At 36.2% G+C, this 26,255-nt stretch overlaps 1 protein-coding gene across 16 annotated transcripts in view; it reads left to right on the top strand.

Annotated features, from left to right (window-relative positions):
- Positions 1-26,147, top strand: part of LOC116119063 — a 90,041-nt gene extending 63,894 nt beyond the window's left edge. Inside the window, exons 1-10 of one of the 16 annotated variants that reach the window (XR_004126284.1) lie at positions 21,610-21,736; positions 22,089-22,159; positions 22,263-22,437; positions 22,851-22,951; positions 23,050-23,152; positions 23,371-23,428; positions 24,136-24,224; positions 24,951-25,108; positions 25,215-25,301; positions 25,599-26,143. The gene's annotated coding sequence lies outside the window, so the exon portion shown is untranslated. Of the gene's footprint in view, positions 1-21,609; positions 21,737-22,088; positions 22,438-22,850; positions 22,952-23,049; positions 23,153-23,370; positions 23,429-23,676; positions 23,968-24,135; positions 24,225-24,950; positions 25,109-25,214; positions 25,302-25,598 lie in introns of those variants that run through there. The other 15 variants (XR_004126283.1, XR_004126288.1, XR_004126289.1 and 12 more) reach the window with 15 other exon arrangements.
- The last annotated feature ends 108 nt before the right edge of the window (positions 26,148-26,255 follow it).

Raw genomic sequence — 26,255 nt, 5'->3', positions numbered from 1 at the left:
CTCTGTAGTTGATCCTCCTCCAGCTCTTGCACCTGTCAAGAGTCGTATCAAAATTGTTGGCAGAAAGCCACCCACCAAAAGATCTTCTTGGCACAAAGATTGATCACTTATGATCAAAAAGAGGGAGATTTGATGTTGTGGTTCTATTGATGCTCTGCTTCCAAGACATTTTTTTTATTGTTTAATGTTTATTGCCTTTTTTTAATTGTGATCACTGTTGTTTCCATGTGATCACACTTTAAGTTTTTTTTTATGCAGAACATTATAGAACCTTTTATGGATGTTTTATTATGGAATATTTTTTTTTTTTCAATGTTTCTTTTTATTATTGATGTTTGGTTGGTTCTATGTAATACTTGCTCTCTAGCTAGTATACTCGGAAAATAAACAGTATTATAAGAAAATATATATATACATAGATGAGTATGAAATAATGGGCCCATATCTAATTTTTCTTTATATACAAATCTTTACATAATATAATAAAGTCATAAAACATCACTCGACAGTGTTGCCAAACCCTTCCGCTTCTTGACATTCCAAGCAACCGCGTCTCACCTACTACCTGTAAAAACATTGAAAACAGTGGGGTGAGCACTAATTGCTCAAAGTAAACCCACTATACTACCCTTCTTTCTTCGTTGCTTAAATGCTAAATTTCTTTCCTTACATCACACTTCTCTAATCTTCTCTATTCTTTCTCTATTTTTCTCTATTCTTTCTCTGGTCTTTCTTAATTTCTAATTTTCTCACTACTCAAGATAATAGGCATAATATTATGCATAGATATAATGAAATGCACAAATGCATAGAATGTGCATTTTCTTTTCTATTTTTCTTATTCTATTTTTTGTTTCTTTTTCTGTATTTCTATTCTTTCTATTCTTTCTTTCTTTCTATTCTTTCTTTCTTTCCTTTCTTTCTTTTCTTTCTATTCTTTCTTTCTTTCTTGCCGATCGGACTCGGTTGAGGCATGGATTTGGAACCCTGGCCGTGTGAGTGTATTCTCTAATTCTGGGTACAGTCCTCATCCACATGTACTTCTAACGAACTGTACAATTCTTCTTTCTGAATTCTGAGGCCGCTCACTAAAGGCGGCGTGCATGCGAGGCTATGTCACTCACGGGTTCCCCATCGCAACAACCTTCTCTTCTTTTATCTTTTTACACTTCTTTGAATAAAAATTCATATATGAATTTCTTTAATATTCTCATTTCTTTCTGTTTACTCTTTAATGTTCTTTAATGCTTTTTCATGCTCTTTCATGCTCTCATGAGTATGTATGCATGTAGATGGGTTCATGCTTATAATTATTTCTAAATTCACATGTTTAAATGCAATAATGCAATATGGAAGGCAAACATGTCATTCTCTACCATCTACTAACTCATCTCAAGATAACACATAACCATACTCATACATGCACTTCTTTTTGACATTTCATCAAACAATATATGTGCACATCCTACCACTTCTCTTTTAAAATTAACATGTTTGGGTCGTCTCCCGTTGGGTAAACTTTTCGAGTTTGGGTCTGAAACAAATCTCCAATCCAATCGATTTGCTGTATTTTGTTTATTCTTTGTTCATATATTTTAGGCTTCTTTACAATGGATTCCCTCATTGAGATTCATCAAATTAGGCTATGCTAAAATTTTCCGACAAAAACAATATAGAATAATCAATAAACTAAAAAAGAAAAAAAGAAAAAATAATACCTCTCCCCTTATGGTCAGATGGCAAGCCCTTTAACTACTAAAGTTAGCTATACACAAGGTCCTGCATTCAGGAGAGGCAATTACCATATTTACCCAAAAAAAAAAATTGGCCACCCTAGGCGAAGAGCATTGTTGTCCTCAATCTTTCCTGACATGATTAGATTAAAGCTAAAGTCACTAGCCTAGTTGTAATCTGGTCACAGTAGGCAAAATCATTAATCACATGTGGTTGCCTTTTTTTAAATATTTTTTAAGTTTTTAATTTCTTCATATTATTAAGTTATTAAAATGCCTTTCTTCACTAATATGTCTAAACAATTTGCGTTAAATGCCCTATTTATTGTGTTTTAGATTTTGGATTTTTTTTTTCCAATCAAGTTTTTTCAAAAAAAATAAAAAATTACCGCTCAATCAGAAATTACCTAAACCATAAGTTTAACTTTAAAAACAAAGGGTTAGTGACATCTATAACACCTAAAACTCAAAAAATTGAACAAACAAGAAAGACCTTATTGGTGACATTAACACCAATAGATTTGCAATGCCGAAAGGCAGGAACAAAGGTGGGAATTTAGGACCAGGCCCAAAAAACCCACCCAAAAAACTTTTCCTAGGAGGCCTAGTCCCAAACCCGGACCAAGCCCATGGAGGAAGGCCTGGGCCCTAGTTTGGTCCCTCCTCTAAGGCCCAAGCCTGGGACTAGTCCTAGGCCTGGTCATAAACCCTCCCACCCAATTTTGTTTAAGCCCCTAATAAATATCTATAAGCCCCCTATTTTATATGAAATAGATAATAAATATAGGGGCTAAACTAAAATTTTATGTATTCAAGGGGCATATTAAAATTTTTCAAGCCCATATGACTGGTCCTAGGGACTGGTCCGGGCCCTGAAAAATTTAATAGGCCTAGGACCAATCCTAGGACCGATTAGGCTCAGTCCCAATGGAATCGGACCCATTGGGCCTAGACCAGAGACTATTTGGGACTGGTCCTTGCCCACCTATAGGCAAGAGCAAAGCTAATCATGGAAAGCATACAAACACAGTTGTCAAATGAAGACGAAAAGTACCTATGTAACAAGTAATAGCAAAAACAAATTAGCAACTCTTAACAACAAACATTTAAATGCTATTGGGAAAATCAGCGTGATTGTGGCAATGATAATAAGTCCGGGGGTTTTAAGGCTCAAGTGATCACCAACACTGCCTATGGTGCTCCATAAAAGAAGAAAAGACAGTGTTTTAAGTTTAAAGAGAAAATGTCCTAAACTAAAAAATGAAGTAAGTCAATCAAATTACTTATTATTTATCCAACTTAAATGTTTAGTACTAGAAGAAGAAGAAAAAAAGAGTTTCATTGAGCTGGCAATCATTTATTCTTGTAGGTTATGTAAATAAAGTTTTTTGTTAAGTATAACTAAATGCTACTATGAATAGTACAATGATTGCATTTGTTGGTTTTTTGGTTTTTCAACATGCAAGGAAATGACATTTTGTAGTAAGGTAGTCTTTCTTGAAATTAAAAGATCACTTAATACTATGTTGTGAAGTTTGTAAATGTTCACTTTCATATTCTTTGAGTTCTTGCCAGGGAATACATCTTAGATGGCTCAGGATCGATTGAAAAAGCTATAGCACAAGGGTACTTTGATGAAGTACGTGAAGGAATTTAGCTCCTTGATGTTAGACATCCAGAATATGTCGAAGGAGGACAAACTGTTTAACTTCATGTCGGGCTTGCAAGGTTGGGCATAAGTTGAGTTAAGAAGGCAAAATGTGAGGGATTTGCCTAGTGCAATTGATGTTGTTGATAGGTTAGTGGACTTTAAGACCACTAAGCAGAAAGAGCATGTTCTTATTTTAAAACCAAAGAAGAAGGATAATCAAGAGATAAGAGGAAGTAAGAAGAAAGACTTCCAGCCTCAAAAGAAAAATCCTACCAATGATAAAGGGAAGGTAAGTTGTGGGAATAAATTTTCTAAAGAGAACAAAGAGGGCAAAGTAATGTCAAGCTGTTTTATTTGCGGGGGACCACATTGGGCAAGGAATTTGCCTAAGAGAGAAAAGTTGAATGCTTTAATTGGTGAGGAGGGAGAGCCTAGTGGGGAGCAGACTTTAATGAATCCTGTGCAACTGTTGAATACTATGGGGGCAATGACTGTTTCAAAGACGGGAAAGGATTCTACTTACTTTAGAGTTTTGAGTAAGGGTGTTGCTCGTAATGCTTTACTGTTCGTTGATATAAAGTCAAGGATGGATAGATTAAAACCCTATTTGACACAAGAGCAACCCACAATTTTATGGCAAATAGAGTTGTTGCAAAACTAGGACAAAGACTCTCTAAGAGTCCCACAACAATAAAGCTTGTTAACTCTAATGCATAAGGGGTGATGGGAATAGCCTACAATGTGTCTGTGTGTATGGGTAATTGGACAGGGAAGATTAATTTGAATTTCATTCCTTTAGATGACTTTGATATCATCTTGGGAGTAGACTTCTTCAGAGGAGCAAATGTGTCAGTGATGCCCTACTTGAATGGAATGATGATCAATCACAAATCTAGTCCTTGTTTTGTCATGATGTTTATTAGGGAATGGTAGTAAACCAGGTCACTCGAAGCTCACCACTATTTCTGCCACAGCCGTAAAACGTGGATTGAAGAAAAGGTATGAAACTTATCTAGCAACATTGATACAATTGAAACCTGATAAAAGGGTAAAAGTCTTAGATACAGTGGTAAAACTGTTACATGAGTTTACAGATGTAGTGCCATGGGAGTTGCCTAAAAAACTTCCTCCGAGGCAAGCTATCGATCATAGAATTGAGCTGGAACTTGGGGCTTTCCCACCTACTCGCCCACTATATAAGATGTCTCATATGGAGCTAAAATAACTTCGAAAACAATTTGATGATGAGATTGAGAAGGTCTTAGATCACTGAAGGATGAGACAACATAAGAAGAATTTTCAGATAGAGTATTTTGTGAAATACAAGAGGGGTAATGAAATTGAAATTTCATGGGAGAGAGAATTTGATTTGTGGTAGTTTGAGGAGGTTGTGACAGAGTTCAATTTCCACCATTCTGATAAGGGTGTAGGTTCTTTTTGGTTGGGGGGGTAGAATGTCGTGGCCTTAGGCAGATTGGTGGCTTTCATCCTTGGCCACGACCTTGCCTAGATAGTGCATGGGAGCATGCAATACCAAGATGGGTGGTTTGCCTTAAGCAAGCACACGAGGCAGTAGTGAGTAAGCTGCCAATCTTAAGGTGTTGGGCATTAGGGTGCCAAACATACACTGATGGAGGATGGCGAGCACACAGACACATAGACTTGTAGGTCGGAGCACTTGCAAGCCTATACATGTGAAAGTGGAGCAAGTATTGGCATAGGCGTTGGTGCATCCATGAGTAGATGAAGCAATGCACGGGCTGGGACATGCACAAGCGGGTAATGTGCATAGCAAGTAGCTGAGTACACGCGCGAAGCAGGTAGCAGAGTACATGGGTGTGCATAAGGACATGTACCAAGCTTATGGGAATGTTGAGGCAAAGTTGGATAGTTACATAGACAAGACTGAGGGTCAGTTATATATGTTTAGATGAAACATATACAATTACCCAAGTGCTTGGTAACTACTAAAATTTGTAATTGCTTCTTGTAACTGTTTATGTAACTGCCTTGCCAATATTAATCTAAGGCAAGCAAGTTGTTTATTAAGTAAGAAAGGTATTATGGTTGTGTGTATGCCATTGTTGTAAACTTGAGTGTTAGTAATCTGTGAGTTTGGGAATCAGATTGTAACAGTGGGGAAACAATGTGTGAGCATTCATGTAATCCTTGTATTTTGTATAATTAATATAAGGTTGGTAGTTTTTCCTATATATTGTTGCCTTATACTTTGGTAGCCTCTCTTCACTATTGTTTCCGTAAATTGTGATAGGGATACACACGTTTGGGAAGGCTTACAAGCAATCGATGTGCTTGTGTTGCACAGTGCCCAGGTTGGAATTTAGGCCCTCTAACAATTGGCCACATGCGGTTTCACTACTACTGCATTCACCAATGTAAGGAATTGAAATAAGTTGCTACTTAGTTGGGTAGCAGAACTTAAGAAACCTTTAACTTCAACAAGATGGCTCGAGTCCAGATCAAGCCTCTACCAAGTGTGTAGAATCTAACCTTTATGGTGTCAGAAAAGGCCAAATTGGGCCTTTATCGATGTCAAAAGGAAAATAATAGCCTCTACCAGCAATAGCTAGAGGCCTCTAGGCATTTTTCGTGGTTGTCATGAGGCTTCATGCCTTTCGTGGTCGTCGTAAGGCTTTCAGTGGCCTCCAATTGCTTCTGCAAGACCTTCAAGGCCTGTAGTGTAATACCTTATTTCTAGCTAGTATACTTGGAAAATATATTATGATAAAATACATAAGCATAAAACATGAAAAGTAATGGGCCCAAAAATTTTCTTTACTTCATATATATAATTCTTTACATAGCAAAAGTATCATAGACACAAGCTCAAAACAGTGGACAGTAGTGCCATTTCTCTCTGCTCCTCAACGTCCATCCGACTGTTTCTCACCTATTTCCTGCAAAACATTTAGAAACAACGGGGTGAACACTAGTTGTTCAGTAAGTAAAACCGCTACTCTACTATCTCCATTGCTCATTCTTTGAATTCTCTCCTTACTTTACTCTTTTTCTTCTTCTTCATTCTCTCTTTGTTCTTTCTCTTTTCGTTCACTATTTCTAGTTCTCACCATTCTTTCATTCTAACTTTCTTTGTTCTTTCTTTTAAATTCTCTCTGTTCTTTCTTTCTTTTAATCTCTCACTACCCATGATAGGAATCATGGTATCATGCATAAATAAGATGCAAATGCACAAATGCATAGAAATGCATTTTCTTTCTTCTTTTCTGTTTCTTATTCTGTTTTCTTTTTCTTTTCTATATTTCTTTCTTTCTTTCTTTTTCTTTTTCTTTTTCTTTTCTTTTCTTTCTTGCTTGCTTATTCTTTCTTATTCTTTGCCGATCGGACTTAGTTGATGCATGGATTCGAAACCCTGGCCATGTGAGTGAGTACAGTCTTCATCTACATGCACTTTTACGGACTGTACAAATTCTTTTCTTCTTAGGCCACTCATTTAACGTGGCGTGCATGTATGTATTTCTTTTGGGTATAACCCTCATCCACATGCACTCTTATGGGCCATACAAATTCTTCTTCTTATTCTTTGGCCGCTCACTAAAGGCGGCGTGCATGCAGGAATCTTTTTCTTCTTGTCACTCACGGGTTCTCCATCGCAACAACCTTTCTTTTCTCTTCTTTAACACTCTTTTTTTTTTTTTTTTTTTTTTTTTCTTTAGTGCTTTATTCTTTAAGTGCTCATACATATGCATATGTTTGCATGTAGATGATTCATGCTTATTATTCTATCTAAATGCAAATATTTAATGCAAGAATGCCATGTAGCATAAAAATAAGTCTTTCTCTATCATCTACAAGCTCATATCAAGGTCATGAATAAATACTCTCATGCATACACATCTCTTGAACATTTCATCAAACATAATGCATGCATACTCAAATTCTATTTTAGCTATACTTCTACTTCTTTCTCAAGCCACCAATATTTGGAGTAAAATTCCTTTAAATCAACACTAAACCTGGCCATGAAAAATACACTTCATAATTCTTCTTAAACTCTTTCTAAATTCAACCCAACTTCTATCAATCACCACACAACAACTTCCACTTCTTATGGCTAAATTCTACCCATCCACAACCATCAATCTCATCAACAATTCTCAAAACATAAGCACATACATACATATAGAAATTCTTTACTCACCTGATTTCTCAAATCATAACTTGAGGTGAATTTACTTACCTTGTACTTGAGTAATTCCACTAGGATCCCCTAGAACCTCTCTCTCTTTGGTAGACTTCCACTTTCTCCAAAATCCTAAGCATATAAACTATAAGAATTCAACACTTTAATAATAATTCATCACACATCTATTTGCAAGAATTCTTACCTTCGGATGCTTAGAAATGAATCTCTACCAAAAATCCAACCAAAAGTCCCTTAAAATGCCTTGAAAATTAATGAAGAAATTGAGAGGATTCAGAGTGAAGATGGCGTGAGAAGGAGTAGAGAATGATTGGGTTTTTGTGCTTGAACCCTTAATATCTCATATTAATAGGCATACTTTCCCATTTTGCCCTTACACTTTCTTAAAGATTCCATCTTTGCCCTTTAGTCAATTACAAAAATGCCCTTACCTTCATTGCATTCTCCATCAAATTTCCTTACTTTTCACTCCCCACATTTACAACTAATTAGGGGTAGAATGGTCACTTTGCCCTTAAGGAAATTTCTCTAGAATTTTCTCAAGAATTCTGGCTAGCTCTTTGCCCCGGCGAAAAATTCCAGAGCATACGTCGCCGCGGCGAATTTTCTTCTTTGCCGCAGCAAAGTCTGCAATTCACAACTTCGCCAATCCTCCACCTTAAAACAGGCAAAACTATGGGCAACAGGCAACTCTAAGAGCATATAAGCTTAATTAAGGGTGAACAAGCATAAAATAGGTTACGTACCTCAATATGGGCGTTACATGTAGCGGCTACTTTGAGGTCGTGAGAGTCACCAGAGATGCATCAAATATAGCTATGCAATGAAGGTTCTATATTTAGGTTGAACAGGAGCTAAAGTGTCATTCTTTTTAGTAATGAAGGTTGGGTTTTTAGGTAGAAAAGGGGTAAAATGGTCATTTTCCTTATCAACAGATGTTCACTAAAAGAGTTTGATAGAATGGGAGCTATGGTCCTATTTTTGGAACTAACAAGTGCTACATTAATTCGTGAAACACGTGGGGGTTTACTAAATTGTACCTAGTTGATAACTGTCGAATGACTAGAATTCATTTTTATTTTCTCAATTTGGTTTAATAAATTATTAAGAATAAGATATACTTCTACATTTTATTAAATTATCAAAAGTTATAAAGTTTCCAAAATGATTCTCAAAAATATACTTTCATTTTAGAATAGAAGTTATCATTTAATTAAATCATCAAAATAAAGTGGGTAAAGAATAATTTAAATTAAAATACTATGCCTGCATAATTTTGGGAAAAAGATAACTGAAATTGATTCCACTGGTAAGGAGCGTAACATGTGTTATTATATGTCTTGTCTTGAAGTGTGAATACACAAACCCACATAATGTTTGATTCTTATGCCGCCGTCAGAATAACCCCATGTCTGTTTGTTTGAGAAAAAACCATTCTATACTAAAACCATGTTAGCTAACACATGATCCACACTTCATTAAACAAAAGAAGCCGAAAAGTTCATCTGCATTGGCTAATAGTAAAGGGAATTGATATTTAGCCCTATATGGTCGTATCTTATCATATCGTATTCATGTCGTGTTAAACTTTCTAAAATCAAAACTAAACCCTTAACTAATCAAATTTAAATATGAAAACTCGAACCAAACATTATTTTATTGTGTTATCCGCACCCAACCCATTAAAAGCTTTCCCTAATTTTCTTTTTCAAGTTTTTATAATTAATTAATGAAATATAATATTATCTTATAAATTATTCTATATATAAATTAAATTATACACTCAAACACATAAATATTAAAATGTAAAAAAATTTCATATTCATACAATTCCAAACATTGTTAATAATTTTTTTTCATATAATACTAATAATATAAGAAATTCAATACTAAGTCTCATTCTCGAATTTTAATTTAGTGTATAAAATATAATTCATGTTAAATTTAAAAAAAAAAATTAATAATCAAAATGTTACATCTTATTTATTACACTTTTTAAATACTTTATTACTAAAACATATTTAATAAACGTTAAACTGGTCAAACGGGTCTAACGTTTTTTTATCCTAAACCCGAACATGGTCCATTATAAATAAATAAATAAATACATCTAATTCTATAATTGTTGTAATTGGCCTTCCACCGCCTTAATTTTGAGGCGGTGAATGGAGGGGGGTGTTGGCTATAAAAAGCCGCCCACCCACCCCCCAATTTTTCTAATATAATGAAGTGAGAAGATTAGAAGTTTTACAGCCCCTTTCTGACTTTAATTTCTTAGCATTTTGTCTCCTTTAGTCCATTACACTTGCACATTAAAATTACAATACATTATCAGCATGAAGAGCTGAACAAATGTAATGGTGCATGCCTACTGAAAGTACGTATTTTCAATCCTACAAGTGTTATTTAATCTTTGTTTCCGCCTCTATGATTGAATTTATTTATTATTGTTAAATTCCGCCTCTATGGTCGGATTTATTCATTATTATTAAATTCTACCTCCATGGTCGATCAATTTATTATTGTTAAATTCCGCCTCTATTGTCAGATTTATTTATTACTGTTAAATTCTGCCTCCATGGTCGGATTTATTTATTATTGCTAAATTTCGCCTTTATGGTCGAATCTACTTATTATAGTTAAATTCCGCCTTTATGGTCGGATCTACTCATTATTGTTAAATTCCACTTTTATGGTCGGATCTACTTATTATTATCAAATTCCGCCTTTATGGTTGAATCTATTTATTATTGTTAAATACCGCATTCATGGTCAGACCTATTTGCTATTGCATCCTCCATGGTCGGATTTATTTATTATTGCTAAATTTCGCCTTTATGGTCGGATCTACTCATTATTGTTAAATTCCACTTTTATGGTCGGATCTACTTATTATTATCAAATTCCGCCTTTATGGTTGAATCTATTTATTATTGTTAAATACCGCATTCATGGTCAGACCTATTTGCTATTGCATTTCGGTCCCTTACTGGTGCGCAGCGAGAGAAGAAGGAAATTCTTTATTCAAGGCATGCTACCACCGAAAGAAGGTCAACCAAAGCAGTTCCATGTATTGTTCCTTAACCTGACGATATCCACCTATAAGAAAAGGAATACCTGGAAAAGTCATTCAATTCTTCCTCGCCAGGGGAAAGGCTCAGGGCCTTTGAATACCGCCTTTATGGTCGGATCTGTTTATTCTTGTTACATACAATCTTTATCGTTAGATATGTTTTTATTATATTTTCGATAACCAATGTTAGCAATTATGCTTCCATATTATATTTGATAAATGAACTTGAAGTTTCATAAATAAATATCGTTTTAAAACTTGAAGTTCTAAATACTAATTACAAACATGAAGTTTGTAAAATAGAGACAAAAATTGGACCTGAAGTTCCATACCATGAAGATAAAGTTCTGTAATCATCATTACTAATGTAAAATTTTTTTTAAGGATGGACTTCGAAACTGAGACATCAATATCCAGTAATGGTAGAGACAGTTGTATGGTAGACAATGCAGCAACACACACAATCCTTTGGGATAGAAAATATTTCTCAGGTTTAACCTTTACTGAGACTAAAATAAATACCATGTCAAGATCTGCAAACATAATTAAGGGCTCCGGAAGAGCAACACTCATGTTACCAAGCGGAATTAAATTAAGTATCCATGGTGCTTTATATTCTAGCAAATCCAGAAGAAATTTGCTTAGTTTCAAAGATATATGACTCAATGGATACCACATTGAAACCTTAAGTGAAAAGGATAAAGAGTTTCTATGCATCACTGCTAATATTTCATACTAGAAGCATGTACTAGAGAAACTTCGTGCTTTCTCATCAGGGTTATATTACACATTCCTGAAGAATGTTGAAGTCTATGCAGTCATAAACCAGAAGTTCACTGATCCTAAACTTTTTAAAATTTGGCATGACCGTGTTGGTTACCCAAGATCTACTATGATGCGTAGGATCATAGAAAACTCACGTCGGCACCCATTAAAGAACATGAAGATTCTATCACCTGATGAGAGTGTTTGTATTGCTTGCTCACGAGGCAAATTAGCACTTAAGCCATCCATCACTAAAGTCGGTGTAGAATCCCTATCATTTTTACAAAGAATTCATGGGGACATATGTGGACATACTCATCCACCAAGTGAACCTTTCCGCTACTTTATGGTACTAATTAACGTATCGGCAAATGGTCACATGTTTGTCTACTATCAACCCGAAATGCTGCCTTTGCTAGATTGTTGGCACGAATTATCAAATTACAGGCACACTTTCCAGATTACCCAATTAAAACAATACATCTGGACAATACTGGTGAGTTTACCTCAAAGACATTTGATGACTATTGTACAGCAATGAGAATTGATGTTGAGCACCCAATACCACATGTACATACCCAAAATGGTATGGCAAAGTCATTTATAAAGGGTATCTAATTAATTGCAAGAACTTTGCTATTACGTATGCAATTACCGACTTCTGCCTGGGCTCATGCTGTTTTACATGTTATAGCATTAATTCGCCTAAGACCCACTGCATATTGTCAATACTCTCCAATACAACTTGTATTTGGACACTAGCCAAATATATCCCATTTAAGAACTTTTGGTTGTGTTGTGCAAGTTCCAATTACATTTCCTCAATGCACCAAAATGGGACCCCAATGTCTTTTGGGAATATATGTTGGCTGTGACTCACATGGATCATCAGATATCTTGAGCCCTTGATAGGTGATGTGTTTACCACACGTTTTGTGGATTGCCATTTTGATGAAACAACATTCCCATCTTTAAGGGTCAAGGTAAAGCCTCATGAAGTAAGGCTTGAACTTTCCTAGAAAGTAAATTCTATGTCTCATTTAGATCCTCGTACTTCTCAATTTGAAATTGAAATGCAAAGAATAATACATTTGCAAAATACTGTCAACCAAATGCTTGATGCATTTACAGATGCAGCAAAGATAATGAGATCATACATTCTTGTTGTCAATACATGAGTAAGGATTGATGTTACCTATGGAAAATCCATGCAGGCGACAATCGATTCATATATTACATACCAAAAGCATGGTAGGCCTGTTGGACCCAAAGATATTGTTCCTAGGAAATGAAAGGCACATAATCAAATAGGTGCCAATATTGACAATACTGGAATAATTGACAATTCCACATTTTCTAAACTAACTCCAGAAGAGTTAACAGTCCCTGAAAGGATACAAGCCCCTGAAGAGGAAGAAATCCCTGAAGGAATACAAGAACATAGAAATGAAGAAATTTCTATAAACTATACTCACTCTAGAGAAATGTGGAATCATGAGAAACTATATTATCATATGCAGTAGCTACTGAAATTATGAATGATGAGTTTGAGCCATGTTCTGTTGATGAATGTTGACAAAGACATGACTAACCAAAATGGGAAGAGGCAATTCAAGCAGAATTAACCTCCCTAACAAAACGTAATGTATTTAGACCTGTAGTCCAAACGCCTGAAAACGTGAAACCCGTAGGAAGTGGGTATTCACAAGAAAACGAAATGAAAAAAATGAGATTGCTAGGTATAAGGCCAGACTAGTGGCTCAAGGTTTCCTATAGAGACCTGGAATTGACTTTGATGAGACATATTCACTAGTGATGAATGCTATCACATTTCAATACTTGATTAGTTTATCAGTCTCAGAAGGACTTGATATGCATTTCATGGACGTTGTCATTGTGTATTTGTATGGTACACTAAACACTAATATCTATATGAAATCCCCGAAAGGATTCAAATTGCCAAAACCAAATGAAAGGAACATGTATTCAATAAAATTGCAAAGTTCGTTATATAGATTAAAACAATCATGACGAATGTGGTATAATCGTCTAAGTGAATATATGTTTAAGGAAGAATACATCAATGATTATGTATGCCCATGTGTCTTTATAAAAAGGTCAGAATCAGGATTTGTAATTGTCGTGGTCTATGTCGATGATATGAACTTAATAGGGACTCCTAAAGAGGTCACAAAAGCTGCTGAGTACTTAAAAAGAGAATTTGAAATAAAGGATCTGAGGAAAACAAAGTATTGTCTCGGCCTACAGATTGAGTATTGTTCAGATGGAATTTAGATGGAATTTTGGTTAATCAATCAAATTATATTGAAAAGATCCCTAAGCGATTTTATATGGATAAATCTCACCCCTTGAGTACCCAAATGGTAGTTCAATCTCTTAATTCGAAGAAGGATCTATTTCGTCCTAAAGAAGGCAATGAAAAGATACTTGGTTCTGAAGTACCGTATCTAAATGCAATATATGCATTATTATATCTGGCATAAAGTGCGAGACCAGACATAGCATTTGCAGTGAATCTATTGGCAAGATTTAGCTCTACACCAACTCACTAACATTGGAATTGGATCAAAAATTCAAACATGTCTTTCATTACCTTAGTGAAACAAAAGACTTGGGATTATTTTATCCAAGTCTGGTAATGAACCTAAATTAGTTGGCTATACAAATGCTGGGTACCTTTCTGATCCTCACAAAGCCCGCTCACAGACAACATATGTTTTCACTTATAATGGTACTGCAATATCATGGCGCTCTACAAAACAAACATTGGTTGCCACTTCCTCCAACCACTCCATGATTCTTGCGCTTCATGAAGCCAACCGAGAATGCGTATGGTTAAGATCTGTCATCCATCATATTGAAAGTACATGCAAATTGCCATATACCTCAGATGCTCCCACAATTATAAATGAAGACAATGCAGCATGTATTGCTCAAGTCAGGGGAGGATATACCAAAGGAGATAAAACCAAGCATATTTCACCGAAGTTCTTTTACACACACGAACTGCAGCAAAATCGAGCAATTAATGTCAAATAAATACGCTCCAGTGATAATCTTGCAGATTTATTCACCAAGGCCTTATCTACATCAACATTTGAAAAGTTAGTGTATAACATCAATATGCAGTGGCTCAATAAGTTACTGAATTAATTTTACCATTATCAGGTGGAGCATTGATCAAAAGAAGCATTGATTAGGGGAAGTTTTTAGAAAAGTTTTTTGTATTGTTTATTGTACTAGACATATGTGTACTGTAATCTTTTTTCCTTGATCAGTTTTTGTCGCATTGGGTTTTCCTGACAAGGTTTTTAATGAGGTAGTGTGAAGCACGTCAAATTTCACGTTATAGTAGAGTTGTATTTCTTTACTTAAGTTTTTTTTTTTTTTTTTCCACTAGGTTTTTCTTCAATAAAGTTAAATACAATTATCTGTAAGCGGTGGATGTCCAAGGGGGAGTGTTGTAATTGGCCATCCACTGCCTTAATTTTGAGGCGGTGAATGGAAGGGGGGCGTTGGCTATAAAAAGCCCCCCTCCCCTTCATTTTACTAATATAATGAAGTGAAAAGATTAAAAGTTTTACAACCCTTTTCGGACTTTAATTTCTTAGCATTTGTCTTCTTTAATCTATTACACTTGCACATTAAAATTACAACAATAATAAGAATATCTTTATATAAATTGTGAGGACTTCATATCATTATCCATGATGATGAGTCCAATGGTATTTAAAAATAGTTCTTACAAAACTTAATTACTAATTAGTAAGATTTTGTTATTCTGTAGCCATGAATTTCCTGGTTAACATGGAAAACGTAGTCATGAGAAATGGGTTTTTATGCAACTCTTTTTTTTTTTTAATTCTATCCAATAAATGGGGTGATAACACAGTAGTAACTTAAATTTCCTGATATGGGCTCAAGTCCATATCTCACGTAAAAGAAAATTTCAGTTAACATATTTTATTTTCTGATTTTAATTAAATTCTTAAAGAGTTTCTCACTGTTGATGATTAGGAAAGATTACTTTAAATAAAAAAANGGTTGCTGAAAATGATTAATTGAGGTGTGATTGATAACATAGAGAGGAGTTGGTTTCGGCTGACTTGAAGAGTGGGAAGTTTTCAGTAATAAGTAAACAAAAATATATGTAGATTTGTATGTTATGGGGAAGATTGAGGTTGGTCTGTTCATTGTTAAATAATTTCACTTTCCTTTTATCTATTTACATATAGGTGAGTATAGCATCATACATTAGTACTGACCCCGACCAAAAATGCATTGTGTTTTATTTTTTACGATTTTTCAAAGTTTTAATTTTCGAAAAATCATTAAAAATAATCTGCTCGTCCGAATCGATCCGTTCTTGTTGCCTTTCATTCCTTTGATATTTCCCTACCGCCGTGCAAAAAATCAGATCAAAACAAATTCCCCCGAAAAGATCGTCCCTTGATGTCCCGAACGCCCCTGTTGTGCGCGAAAGCAAGGTTTCCACTCCACGCCAAATGCGTGCACCCCAACTCTGCACACCACAATTCAAATGAGGATTTTAGAAGCACAACGCAATTGACCCCGACCCAAAATGCATTGTATTTTATTTTTTACGATTTTCCAAAGTTTTAATTTTTGAAAAAACATTAAAAACAATTGCTTGTCCGAATCGATCCGTTCTTATTGCCTTTCATTCCTTTAATTTTTCTCCATCGCCATGCAAAAAATCACATCAAAACGACAACCCCCGAAAAGATCGTCCCTCGATGTCCCGAAAGCCCCTGTCGTACGTGAAAGCAAGGTTGCCGCTCCACGCCAAATGCGTGCACCCCAATTCTGCACACCACAATTCAAATGAGGATTTTAGAAGTGCAATGCAACTGACCCCGTGATGCGTGATTTCATAAGCATGTCAATGTAGCAAGTATACTAGTCGCACAAGTAATAAAGTGATGAGTAGAGTATCGTTCCCATAAGGATAGTGTTACTAAGTACCGATTTCCTTAGTTTAAGTCATAATTGAAGAAACATTAAATTGGATTGATGGAAAATTNGTAGCCCTGTTTCTAAGCTTTGAAACGAGACCAGAACCGTAGTAATCCGAGGTGTATAGCATAAGTTATGGCCGTTTTAGTGTGACTGGTGCAGAATGACTGTGTTGAGGAAATTTTGTAGTTGGCATTTCATTAGTGCAATAGGGAGCATGAGGTAGCTCTACACCTTTGTTTATACACTTGAGAAGTAGCTTGAGATTTAGTAAAGAATTTGAATATAAGTTCTTTAAGAGATAAGAGTTAAGAGAATAGAGTAGGTTGTGCGATGGGGAACCCGTGAGTAATGGGTAGAGTATTCCCGCATGTACGCCGCATTGAGAGAGCGGCATGAGTATGAGATAGAGAAGTGGTGTAGCCCATGAGAGTGCATGCAGATGAGGGCTATACCCGAGTACCCGAGAGAGAGAGATTATACACTCACATGGCCAAGGGTTCTTAATCCATGCATAACCTAGTCTGATTGGCTAGAATGAGTAGAGGTCACGTAGAGTGGGAGCGAGTCCCGGCCGTGCCCCCGGTAAGATGGGGTCGTGACTTACTAAAGAGAGGTAATAGAAAAGGGTTCTAAGAGAAAGAGAAAGAGAGAGAGAAGTACCAAAGAGAAATTGAATGAGAAGTTGTAAGGAAAGAATTAGAGAGAGAGAGAGTTACGGGGATAGATGAGTAGATGATTTACTTACTGAGCATTATTTTAGTGCTCACCCCGTTGTTTTCCTATGTTTTGCAGGATCCAAGTGAGGACACAGTCGGATGGACGTCGACACGCGAGGGGAAGTGGTTACACTGTCCACCATGTTTTAATACCTTTTATACACATTATAAGTTTGTGTAAAAATGTAGATGTTTGTAAAGAATATATATATATATTTAATAAAAAGAAAATTTTGGGCCCAATTTCTTTATATTATTTTATATGATTTTCATTATGAGTATGGCTATTACAACACCACAATTCAAATGAGGATTTTAGAAGCGCAACGCAACCGACCTCGACCAAAAATGCATTGTATTTTACTTTTTACGATTTTCCAAAGTTTTAATTTTCGAAAAATCATTAAAAATAATCCGCTCGCCTGAATCGATCCGTTCCTATTGCCTTTCGTTCCTTTAATTTTTCCCCACCGCCATGCAAAAAATCAGGTCAAAACGACAACCCCCGAAACGATCGTCCCTCGATGTCCCAAACGCCCCTGCCGTGCGCAAAAGCGAGGTTGCTGCTCCGCATCAAATGCGTGCACCCCAACTCTGCACACCAAAATTCAAATGAGGATTTTAGAAGCGCAACGCAACCGACCCCGACCCAAAATACATTGTATTTTATTTTTCACGATTTTCCAAAGTTTTAATTTTCAAAAAATCATTAAAAATAATCCGCTCCTTTGAATCGATCCATTCCTATTGCCTTTTGTTCCTTTAATTTTTCCCCACCGTCGTGCAAAAAATCAGGTCAAAACGACAACCCCTAAGAAGATCGTCCCTCGATGTCCCGAACGCCCCTACCGTGCGCGAAAACAAGGTTGCCGCTCCACGCCAAATGCGTGCACCCAACTCTGTACACCAAAATTCAAATGAGGATTTTAGAAGCGCAATGCAACTGACCCCAACCCAAAATGCATTGTATTTTATTTTTTACGATTTTCCAAAGTTTTAATCTTCGAAAAATCATTAAAAATAATCCGCTTGTCCGAATCGATCCGTTCCTATTGCCTTTCGTTCCTTTAATTGTTCCCCAACGCCGTTCAAAAAATCAGGTCAAAACGACAACCTTCAAAAAGATTGTCCCTCGATGTCCCGAACTCCCCTGCCGTGCGCGAAAGCAAGGTTACCGCTCTAAGCCAAATGTGTGTACCCCAACTCTACACACCAAAATTCAAATAAGGATTTTAGAAGCGCAACGCAACTGACTCCGACCCAAAATGATTGTATTTTATTTTTTACGATTTTCCAAAGTTTTAATTTTCGAAAAATCATTAAAAATAACCCGCTCGTCCGAATCGATCCGTTCCTGTAGCCTTTGTTTCCTTTTATTTGTCCCCACCGCCGTGCAAAAAATAAGGCCAAAACGACAACCCCCGAAAAGATCGTCCCTCGATGTCCCGAACGGCCCTGCCGTGCACGAAAGCAAGGTCGCCGCTCCACGCCAAATGCGTGCACCCCAACTCTACACACCAAAATTCAAATGAGGATTTTAGAAGCGCAACGCAACCGACCCCAACCCAAAATGCATTGTATTTTATTTTTTACGATTTTCCAAAGTTTTAATGTTCAAAAAATCATTAAAAATAATCCGCTTGTCCGAATCGATCTGTTCCTATTGCCTTTCGTTCCTTTAATTTTTTTCCACCGCCGACCAAAAAATCTGGTCAAAACGACAACCCCCGAAAAGATCATCCCTCAATGTCCCGAACACCCCTGCCGTGCGCGAAAGCAAGGTTGCCGCTCCACGCCAAATGCGTGCACCCCAACTCTGCACACCAAAATTCAAGTGAGGATTTTAGAAGCGCAACACAACCGACCCCGACCCAAAATGCATTGTATTTTATTTTTTACGATTTTTCAAAGTTTTAATATTTGAAAAATCATTAAAAATAATCCGCTCGTCCAAATCGATCCATTCCTATTGCTTTTCGTTCCTTTAATTTTTCCCTGCCACCGTACAAAAAAACAGGTCAAAACGACAACCCCCGAAAAGATCGTCCCTCGATGTCCCGAACACCCCTACCATGCGCGAAAGCAAGGTTGCCGCTCCACGCCAAATGCGTGCACCCCAACTCTGCATGCCAAAATTCAAGTGAGGATTTTAGAAGCGCAACGCAACCGACCCCGACCCAAAATGCATTGTATTTTATTTTTTACGATTTTCCAAAGTTTTAATGTTTGAAAAATCATTAAAAATAATCCGCTCGTCCGAATCAATCTGTTCCTATTGCCTTTCGTTCCTTTAATTTTTCCCCACCGCCGTACAGAAAATCATGTCAAAACAACGACCCCCGAAAAGATCGTCCCTCGATGTCCCGAACGCCCCTACCGTGCGCGAAAGCAAGGTTGCCGCTCCACGCCAAATGCGTGCACCCCAACTCTGCATACTAAAATTCAAGTGAGGATTTTAGAAGCGCAACGCAACCGACCGCGACCCAAAATGCATTGTATTTTATTTTTTACGATTTTCCAAAGTTTTAATCTTCGAAAAATCATTAAAAATAATCCACTCGTCCCAATTGATCCATTCCTGTTGCCTTTTGTTCCTTTAATTTTTCCCCACCGCCGTACAAAAAATCAGGTCAAAACGACAACCCCTGAAAAGATCGTCTCTCGATGTCTCGAACGCCCTTGCCATGCGCGAAAGTAAGGTTGGCGCTCCACGCCAAATGCGTGCACCCCAACTTTGCACACCAAAATTCAAATGAGGATTTTAGAAGCACAACGCAACCGACCCCGACCCAAAATGCATTGTATTTTATTTTTTACGATTTTCCAAAGTTTTAATCTTTGAAAAATCATTAAAAATAATGCGCTCGTCCGAATCGATCCGTTCCTGTTGCCTTTCGTTCCTTTAATTTTTCCCCACCGCCGTGCAAAAAATCAGGTCAAAAAGATCCATTCTTGTGTCAGTAGGGCCTTGGGTTGGTGGGTGGTTGCACGTGGTGATGGGCGGTGTGGGCGGTGTAGGCAGTGTCGGTGGTGGTGGTGGGACTGTGGGCTGTGTTTGGTTGTGGGCAGTTGTTATGTGCCATAGTTTGCAAATATCAATCAATAAAAAAGTTACATGCATGATAAAAATTTGCACAACGGCAGCAAGAACCTTTGACCTTGGAGTCAAAATCTAAGTGATGCTCTAAACCACTTCGACAACTGTATCGTTTTGAGATTACTCCTACCTTATTATACATATTAGTTATTTGTATTTTAAATATCTCCGATTATCCTAAAATTACATCCAATACCATATTTGGATATGGCACATATGGCTTTGCTGCTGGAATCGAAATTTAATTTATTTCCTTAATTAAAAAATAAGCTCCGAAAAATTGATTTTAAGAAAAAGCTTATTTTTTACCTGAAAAACTCATTTTTTGGGCTCATCACAAGCCCGCAAGCTCCTCTGGAGTTTGCCCATCATATTCTACGTCCAAATCCATGTGGTTTAAAAAAAAAAAATCACCCCGATCGGATGTCTGATCGCAAAGTTATCGCCTTCCGAACATTTTTCGACAATCCAAACCCCCTAGGGGGTTAATGAACAAAGGCATTACCTAGGGGGGTCATTAGATTTTTTTCATAGTATATAAGTCAACCATCTCTGAACTGCTAATCCCTCCTTCACTCTCCCTCACGCCTCTCACAAACAAACAACAGGTACTCTGAACAATTTCATAGGTATTCAGTCGTGTGAAGATTCTTTTTATTTTTGACAAATTTTTCTATGAGATTAAAATTTGAAAATGCAAACCTGTCTCCCTCTCTCTGTGTTTCTCATATATGTGTTTGGATGGTGAGCTGATGTATATGAAATGAATGTTCGCGCGTTTACAGCTGATGAATCTAGTGGGTTGGATCCAGATAAAAGTGGCACCTACCTAGGTTTCACAGAAAAGATAATACTTTTGTGTATAGAACCAATAAGTTAAGGCACTTCACCCATTATGTAACTAAAGAATGTTGTTTTAGGATATTATGGCAACTCTGTATCTCCTATTTTGATTCTTCCAACAAATCCCAATATGTTAAGCAACATCCAATAGATATTTAATCAGCAGGTCTAAATTTGAAATTCTAATGGGTATATAAGGATGTCACAAGCATAGGTGCGGGTGTTAATTTGGACACAGGATTTAGTTCAGTCACTAAATACAAACAATTAACTGAAATGGGTTATGAGAATGGAAGTAGATCCGACTTGATCCTACAATGATGTGAGTTCTGGACTGGAAGGTTACGAGTACCCAAGACTTTCAAAGTCCTATCAGGATGACATCTGGTTTTAAACTCTCACTGAATAAAAGGAATCAAATTTTGCAAAGCAAAAATATCTTTGCTCAGCTAATTTTTTCTTTGACTATTTGGTTCATCGGAATTGTAGAGTCTTATTTGATTGTTGCTGACTATGCTGATAATTTCAAATTTCTGTTAAACATTTGAGGTCGTAGGAATGGAGGGGAGGATTACATCATTCACCAAAGAGAACTTGATTGAGGCACTTGTAATAGAAAAGAAAATTTACCAGATGAAACAAGTGTTCAATCCCTAGTCTTCAACATTTGCTTGGTAAGCTAGCATTTCATCCTGTTTATTTCTATCTCCTACTTTCATCTTGAAAAAGAAGTCAGATTGAGGTACTTGTTGTATTCCTTTTCTTGACCAAGTTCTGCATATATTAAGACATTTTTTTTCTTTGAGCTTACTGAAACCAGGCATCAGATTCCCGTAGCAGATCTTTATATCATGCTGGAAAAATTTGTCCTTCTATTATACTAAGGCTGGAAAAGTCATAACCCCACTTTCTTTACATCAATTTTCTGATAATGTTTAAGTGCTTTTCTTCCTCTATACTAAGGCATGTAATATTCAATTTATGGTTTCAAATTTCATCAAAATATTTATTGTCTGATCTGTGCAGCATTTTGCATTATGGAACAGGTGAAGAATAGCATAAGGAGAGTGGTCAAAAGAACTCAGTATCAGTTGATGGTTGGTTTTGCTTTGTCACTATTCTCTATCCTTTCTTCATTTCATAATATTTAAACAGAAAGCTCATCACAGCCTCGGGTTTCAGATTTTGTTTAATGTGCAGAACTGATTAACTAGTTGTCTACCTATGCTGAGGAAATATACAAGGGCAAAGCAATGAATTAAGGACAAATAATAATTATCGTTCAATGTCAGAAATTTCTCCGCGACACTTGTAACAGAACACAAGTTTTCCTGATGAAACCAGTGCTACATCTTTTGGATTTCACATTTTCTTGGTCAGTACATCTGATGTACATCTCAGTTGTATTCCTGTAAATAATAGTTGAATTTTCATGTCACATTGTGCTTTTGCATCAAATGTTCATGGAATGATGAATTGATGGAGACTCAAGACAAGGAATTGAGAGTTTGAATGGAACATTTAACCATATTCTTGTTAACCGCTCACTTATTTTGAAATTTCTGGAGATAATGTGTTTAAGAAATTTAATGTGTTTAAGAAATTTAACTTTTATCTACACACACACACACTTTTTATATTCTATTTTCATCCAGTGAAATGTTAAGATTTAAGAGGGTGCATTTTAAATCTAGATAGTGAGAAAAACACATCAGTAATTGTTTTCAAAAACTACTTTTGAGAAAAACATACCAAGTAACGATTCATTTTTTGATTGGTGCTGAATAGGTTCGTTAAATAACTGTCAATGCCTTTCTCGTGTCGTATGCCAGGGAGCTTCTTCAATTGCACTGAATTCCCCATATGAATTACTTCTATGGTTCATTGAGGTTTGTTTTCTGAATTTTATGCATCAAGCATGTTGAAAATTTAAGATGCCGTTTACTTGTGAAGAAAACTTGACCTTTATATGTTCCTTATGATGCAGTAAATTATATGACAGAATGAGGTTGTTTTTGCATTTCCTTTAAGGGCTTAAAAGTTATTGAATCAAGGCATCAAATTTCATCTACAGAACTTTCTATCATCCTGTATATATCTTCTATCATTTGTTTCAACCATTTTTTGTGATAACAACTTTTAAAAACAGAACATTGTTCTTAAGATTAAATTAGTGTTTGAAGAGAATGATATCAGAGCCTTACAATTTTTTTTTTCAAATTCATTTGCTGAAAACTAGTTATAAAATGATATTAAACAGGGCTAAATGCGTTGACTTTATCTTACCATTGAATCCCTCTTTTGTCAGGGAACTGCAATTGGAGAATTTAATTTTAATCTCTGAAATCTTTTGATGGCTCATTGAGGTTTGTGTTGATAATTTTTCTATGTAATTAGATGTTGAAAATTTAAAATGCCACTTTCTTTTTAAAGAAACTTGCTTTTGAAATGTCCTTAGATATCGAAATAATCAAATTTAAAATCCCATGAATTTGTTAAAGAATCTAATGGACCACCGATAGTCAAGTGGTATAACCACAAGGGGCAAAGTAGGAAAAGTCATACATGACAGGTGGAGCAATAGCACAACAAGTATGATGAGTTTGTTTGACAGGTGGAACAGCAACACAGCAAGCATGACGAAAAAAGGAATAAAAGGAGAACCAATAGAGGGAATAGGCATTGAGAATATTGTTGGGAATTGTTGGGAGGAGCTGACCCTCGAAGATCAGCCTGAGTTCTTTTCTTTCACTGTTTTTAGCCATATTTCCATTTACGTTTATTTCGCTGTAATGAGTTACTAAATATCAATTCAAATATCCTTTTAAGTGAGACAATCATTGTTTATATTCTGTTCATGGTGGATTTTAGCCTAAAATGAATGATTGAATGCATGAGTAATTGAGTTATTCAGGTTAGTTCCATCAGAATCAATGTAGAAATACTATTCATTTATGGCAGACTAGAGTTGGCAAAATGAGTTCTTTTTGCACTTTTTATTTTTTATTTTTTTTACTTTTGGCTTAGAAGTTACCTGAATTGAAATGTCTGTTTTGTTTGAGCTAAATTTTAGTTATTGATCAGAAAATGAAGGACATACATAAATGTAGGAGACGTCATTGATCAACATGTGATAAAAGGGGAATAGGCCTGAGGAAACGGGTAATTTAATTCGTTTAATCACACTTTTGTGTTTTTTTCAAAAGGCAACAATTCCTTTTGTTGGCCCAAAAGTTTAAGACATTAGTTGTTGTTATATCTACTCACAGAAAGAATCAACCAACAAAACCAACAAATCAAAATCAAGAATCACACGCAAGACCAACAGATTTACCGTGGTTCACTTGCTCTATGATTGAGCAAGCTACGTCCACGTTGAACTCGAGAATCACACGAGCTCGTTGCACTAATACTGTCAAGATTACAGATTACACACTCAGCAACACAAGTCACTCAAAACCCCTTCTTCAACCCGTAACTAATCCCTAGAGATTACACCCTTCGAATTCCTAAATACAGCGTATACAATACACCCAGAATGACCTGACCAGTCACTCAACAACCAAGTTACAGGAAACACTCAACCCAAACTGTAGAAACCCTAAAGGCTTAACAATGGTGTTTAACGAAGAAGAGAGAAACTTGTAAAACGAAAAATGAATCGAGTCCATAAACTGCCAAAATAATTCTGCTTTTATATGGTTGACATTAGGGTTGAATTTCAGCCGTTGGATCTCCTTTTTATCAACGCTCAGGATTGTTTCTGTCATTTAGATCAAAGCGACGTCGTTCTACTTAAGTGCAAATACGACAGCGTTTCAAGCCATCATCCAACAGTTGTCATTGAGCTTACATGAAACTAGGCATCAAATTCCTTTTTCTTGACAGAACTTCATATCATTCTGGAAAAAGTTGACAGACCTGGAAATATTTTGTATAGCCTATGTCCGAACTCCTTGAAGGTCATAACCCCACTTTTATACTTTTGGGTTATGGAAGAGAGGAAGAATGTCATTAGGAGAGTAGTCGAAAGAAGTCAACTAATGGTTGGTTATGCTTTCTCTCTAATCTTTTATTCTTTCTTCATTTCTTATCGAAAGCACATCACAGCAGCTTTGTGTTTCTGATTATGTTATTTGCTTTAATATATAGAACTGATTACTAGCTGGGCTACCTATGCTGAGAGTTTACAATTATTTGAGAGTTCAATGGCAAAAACTTCGTTGGGGCACTTGCTTGGTGAGTAGAATCTCATCTATATTGTTATCTTCTACATTTATTTTTCAAAATTTTTTGATTTTTCTAAATCACCTATGGATGTTCAAGCCTTTTTTGAGAATTAACATATAATCATTGTCATGATCATTGAATGATGAATTTATCGGGACGAGGAAGTCAAACATAATGGTACAAGTATGGTAGATGAGATAAAATATAAATCATTTTGAAGGTTATTGTGACAATATGACTAAATTCAATGGGAAGGTCTCATCACCACATTAGCACGGTGATTATGGCTGAAGCAATTGTTTCCAGTGTCCTGCAGCAGCTCATTTCAATCATTGGTAAAGGGATACAACAGGAGGTGACGCTAGTCATTGGTGCTGAAAAAGAAGTTAAAAAGCTTAGGAACAATCTTCAAGCTGTGCTCATTGATGCAGAGGAAAGACGAGTGAAGGAGAGAAACGTCAGACTCTGGCTTCCCCTGCTGGCATCTCAGGTTCCCTTGCTTTTATCTTCGAGAGTTGTATTACCAGTTGAAATTTCAGTTGATGTCGGTCCAGTGGTAGTTCTCAGCCACCTATCATATAGGACAGTGGCAAGGACTTGAAACTGAAAATACTGAAACAGCTACAGGTTCAAAACCCTTTTTATTAAAATATTGACGCCTCAAATCATGGGATTTATATTGTCTCTCTTTTAACATTTTTATCACAATTGATTGCTGGAGAAAACAATTAAATTGCACAATAATTGAATCAAATTCTAATCAATTGTATACTTCAGAAGATTGGTGTATCATTTTGATGAGCAACCAAGGGGAAGGGTCTACCGTAGGAAGAAGTGTGGCAAGAAGCAGGGGAATAATTGCCATATAGGAGGTTAGAAGAATTTGTTATGATGGGACATGTGGCCTGAGGGGATTGGAGAGAGGAGAAATTCTGTTAGGAGTAAACTTAGGTGCCAGGAGGG

This window comes from Pistacia vera, unplaced genomic scaffold (assembly GCF_008641045.1).
Source record: "Pistacia vera cultivar Batoury unplaced genomic scaffold, PisVer_v2 Contig871, whole genome shotgun sequence".
NCBI lineage: Eukaryota > Viridiplantae > Streptophyta > Magnoliopsida > Sapindales > Anacardiaceae > Pistacia > Pistacia vera.
This window is presented reverse-complemented; position numbering and strand designations above follow the sequence as displayed.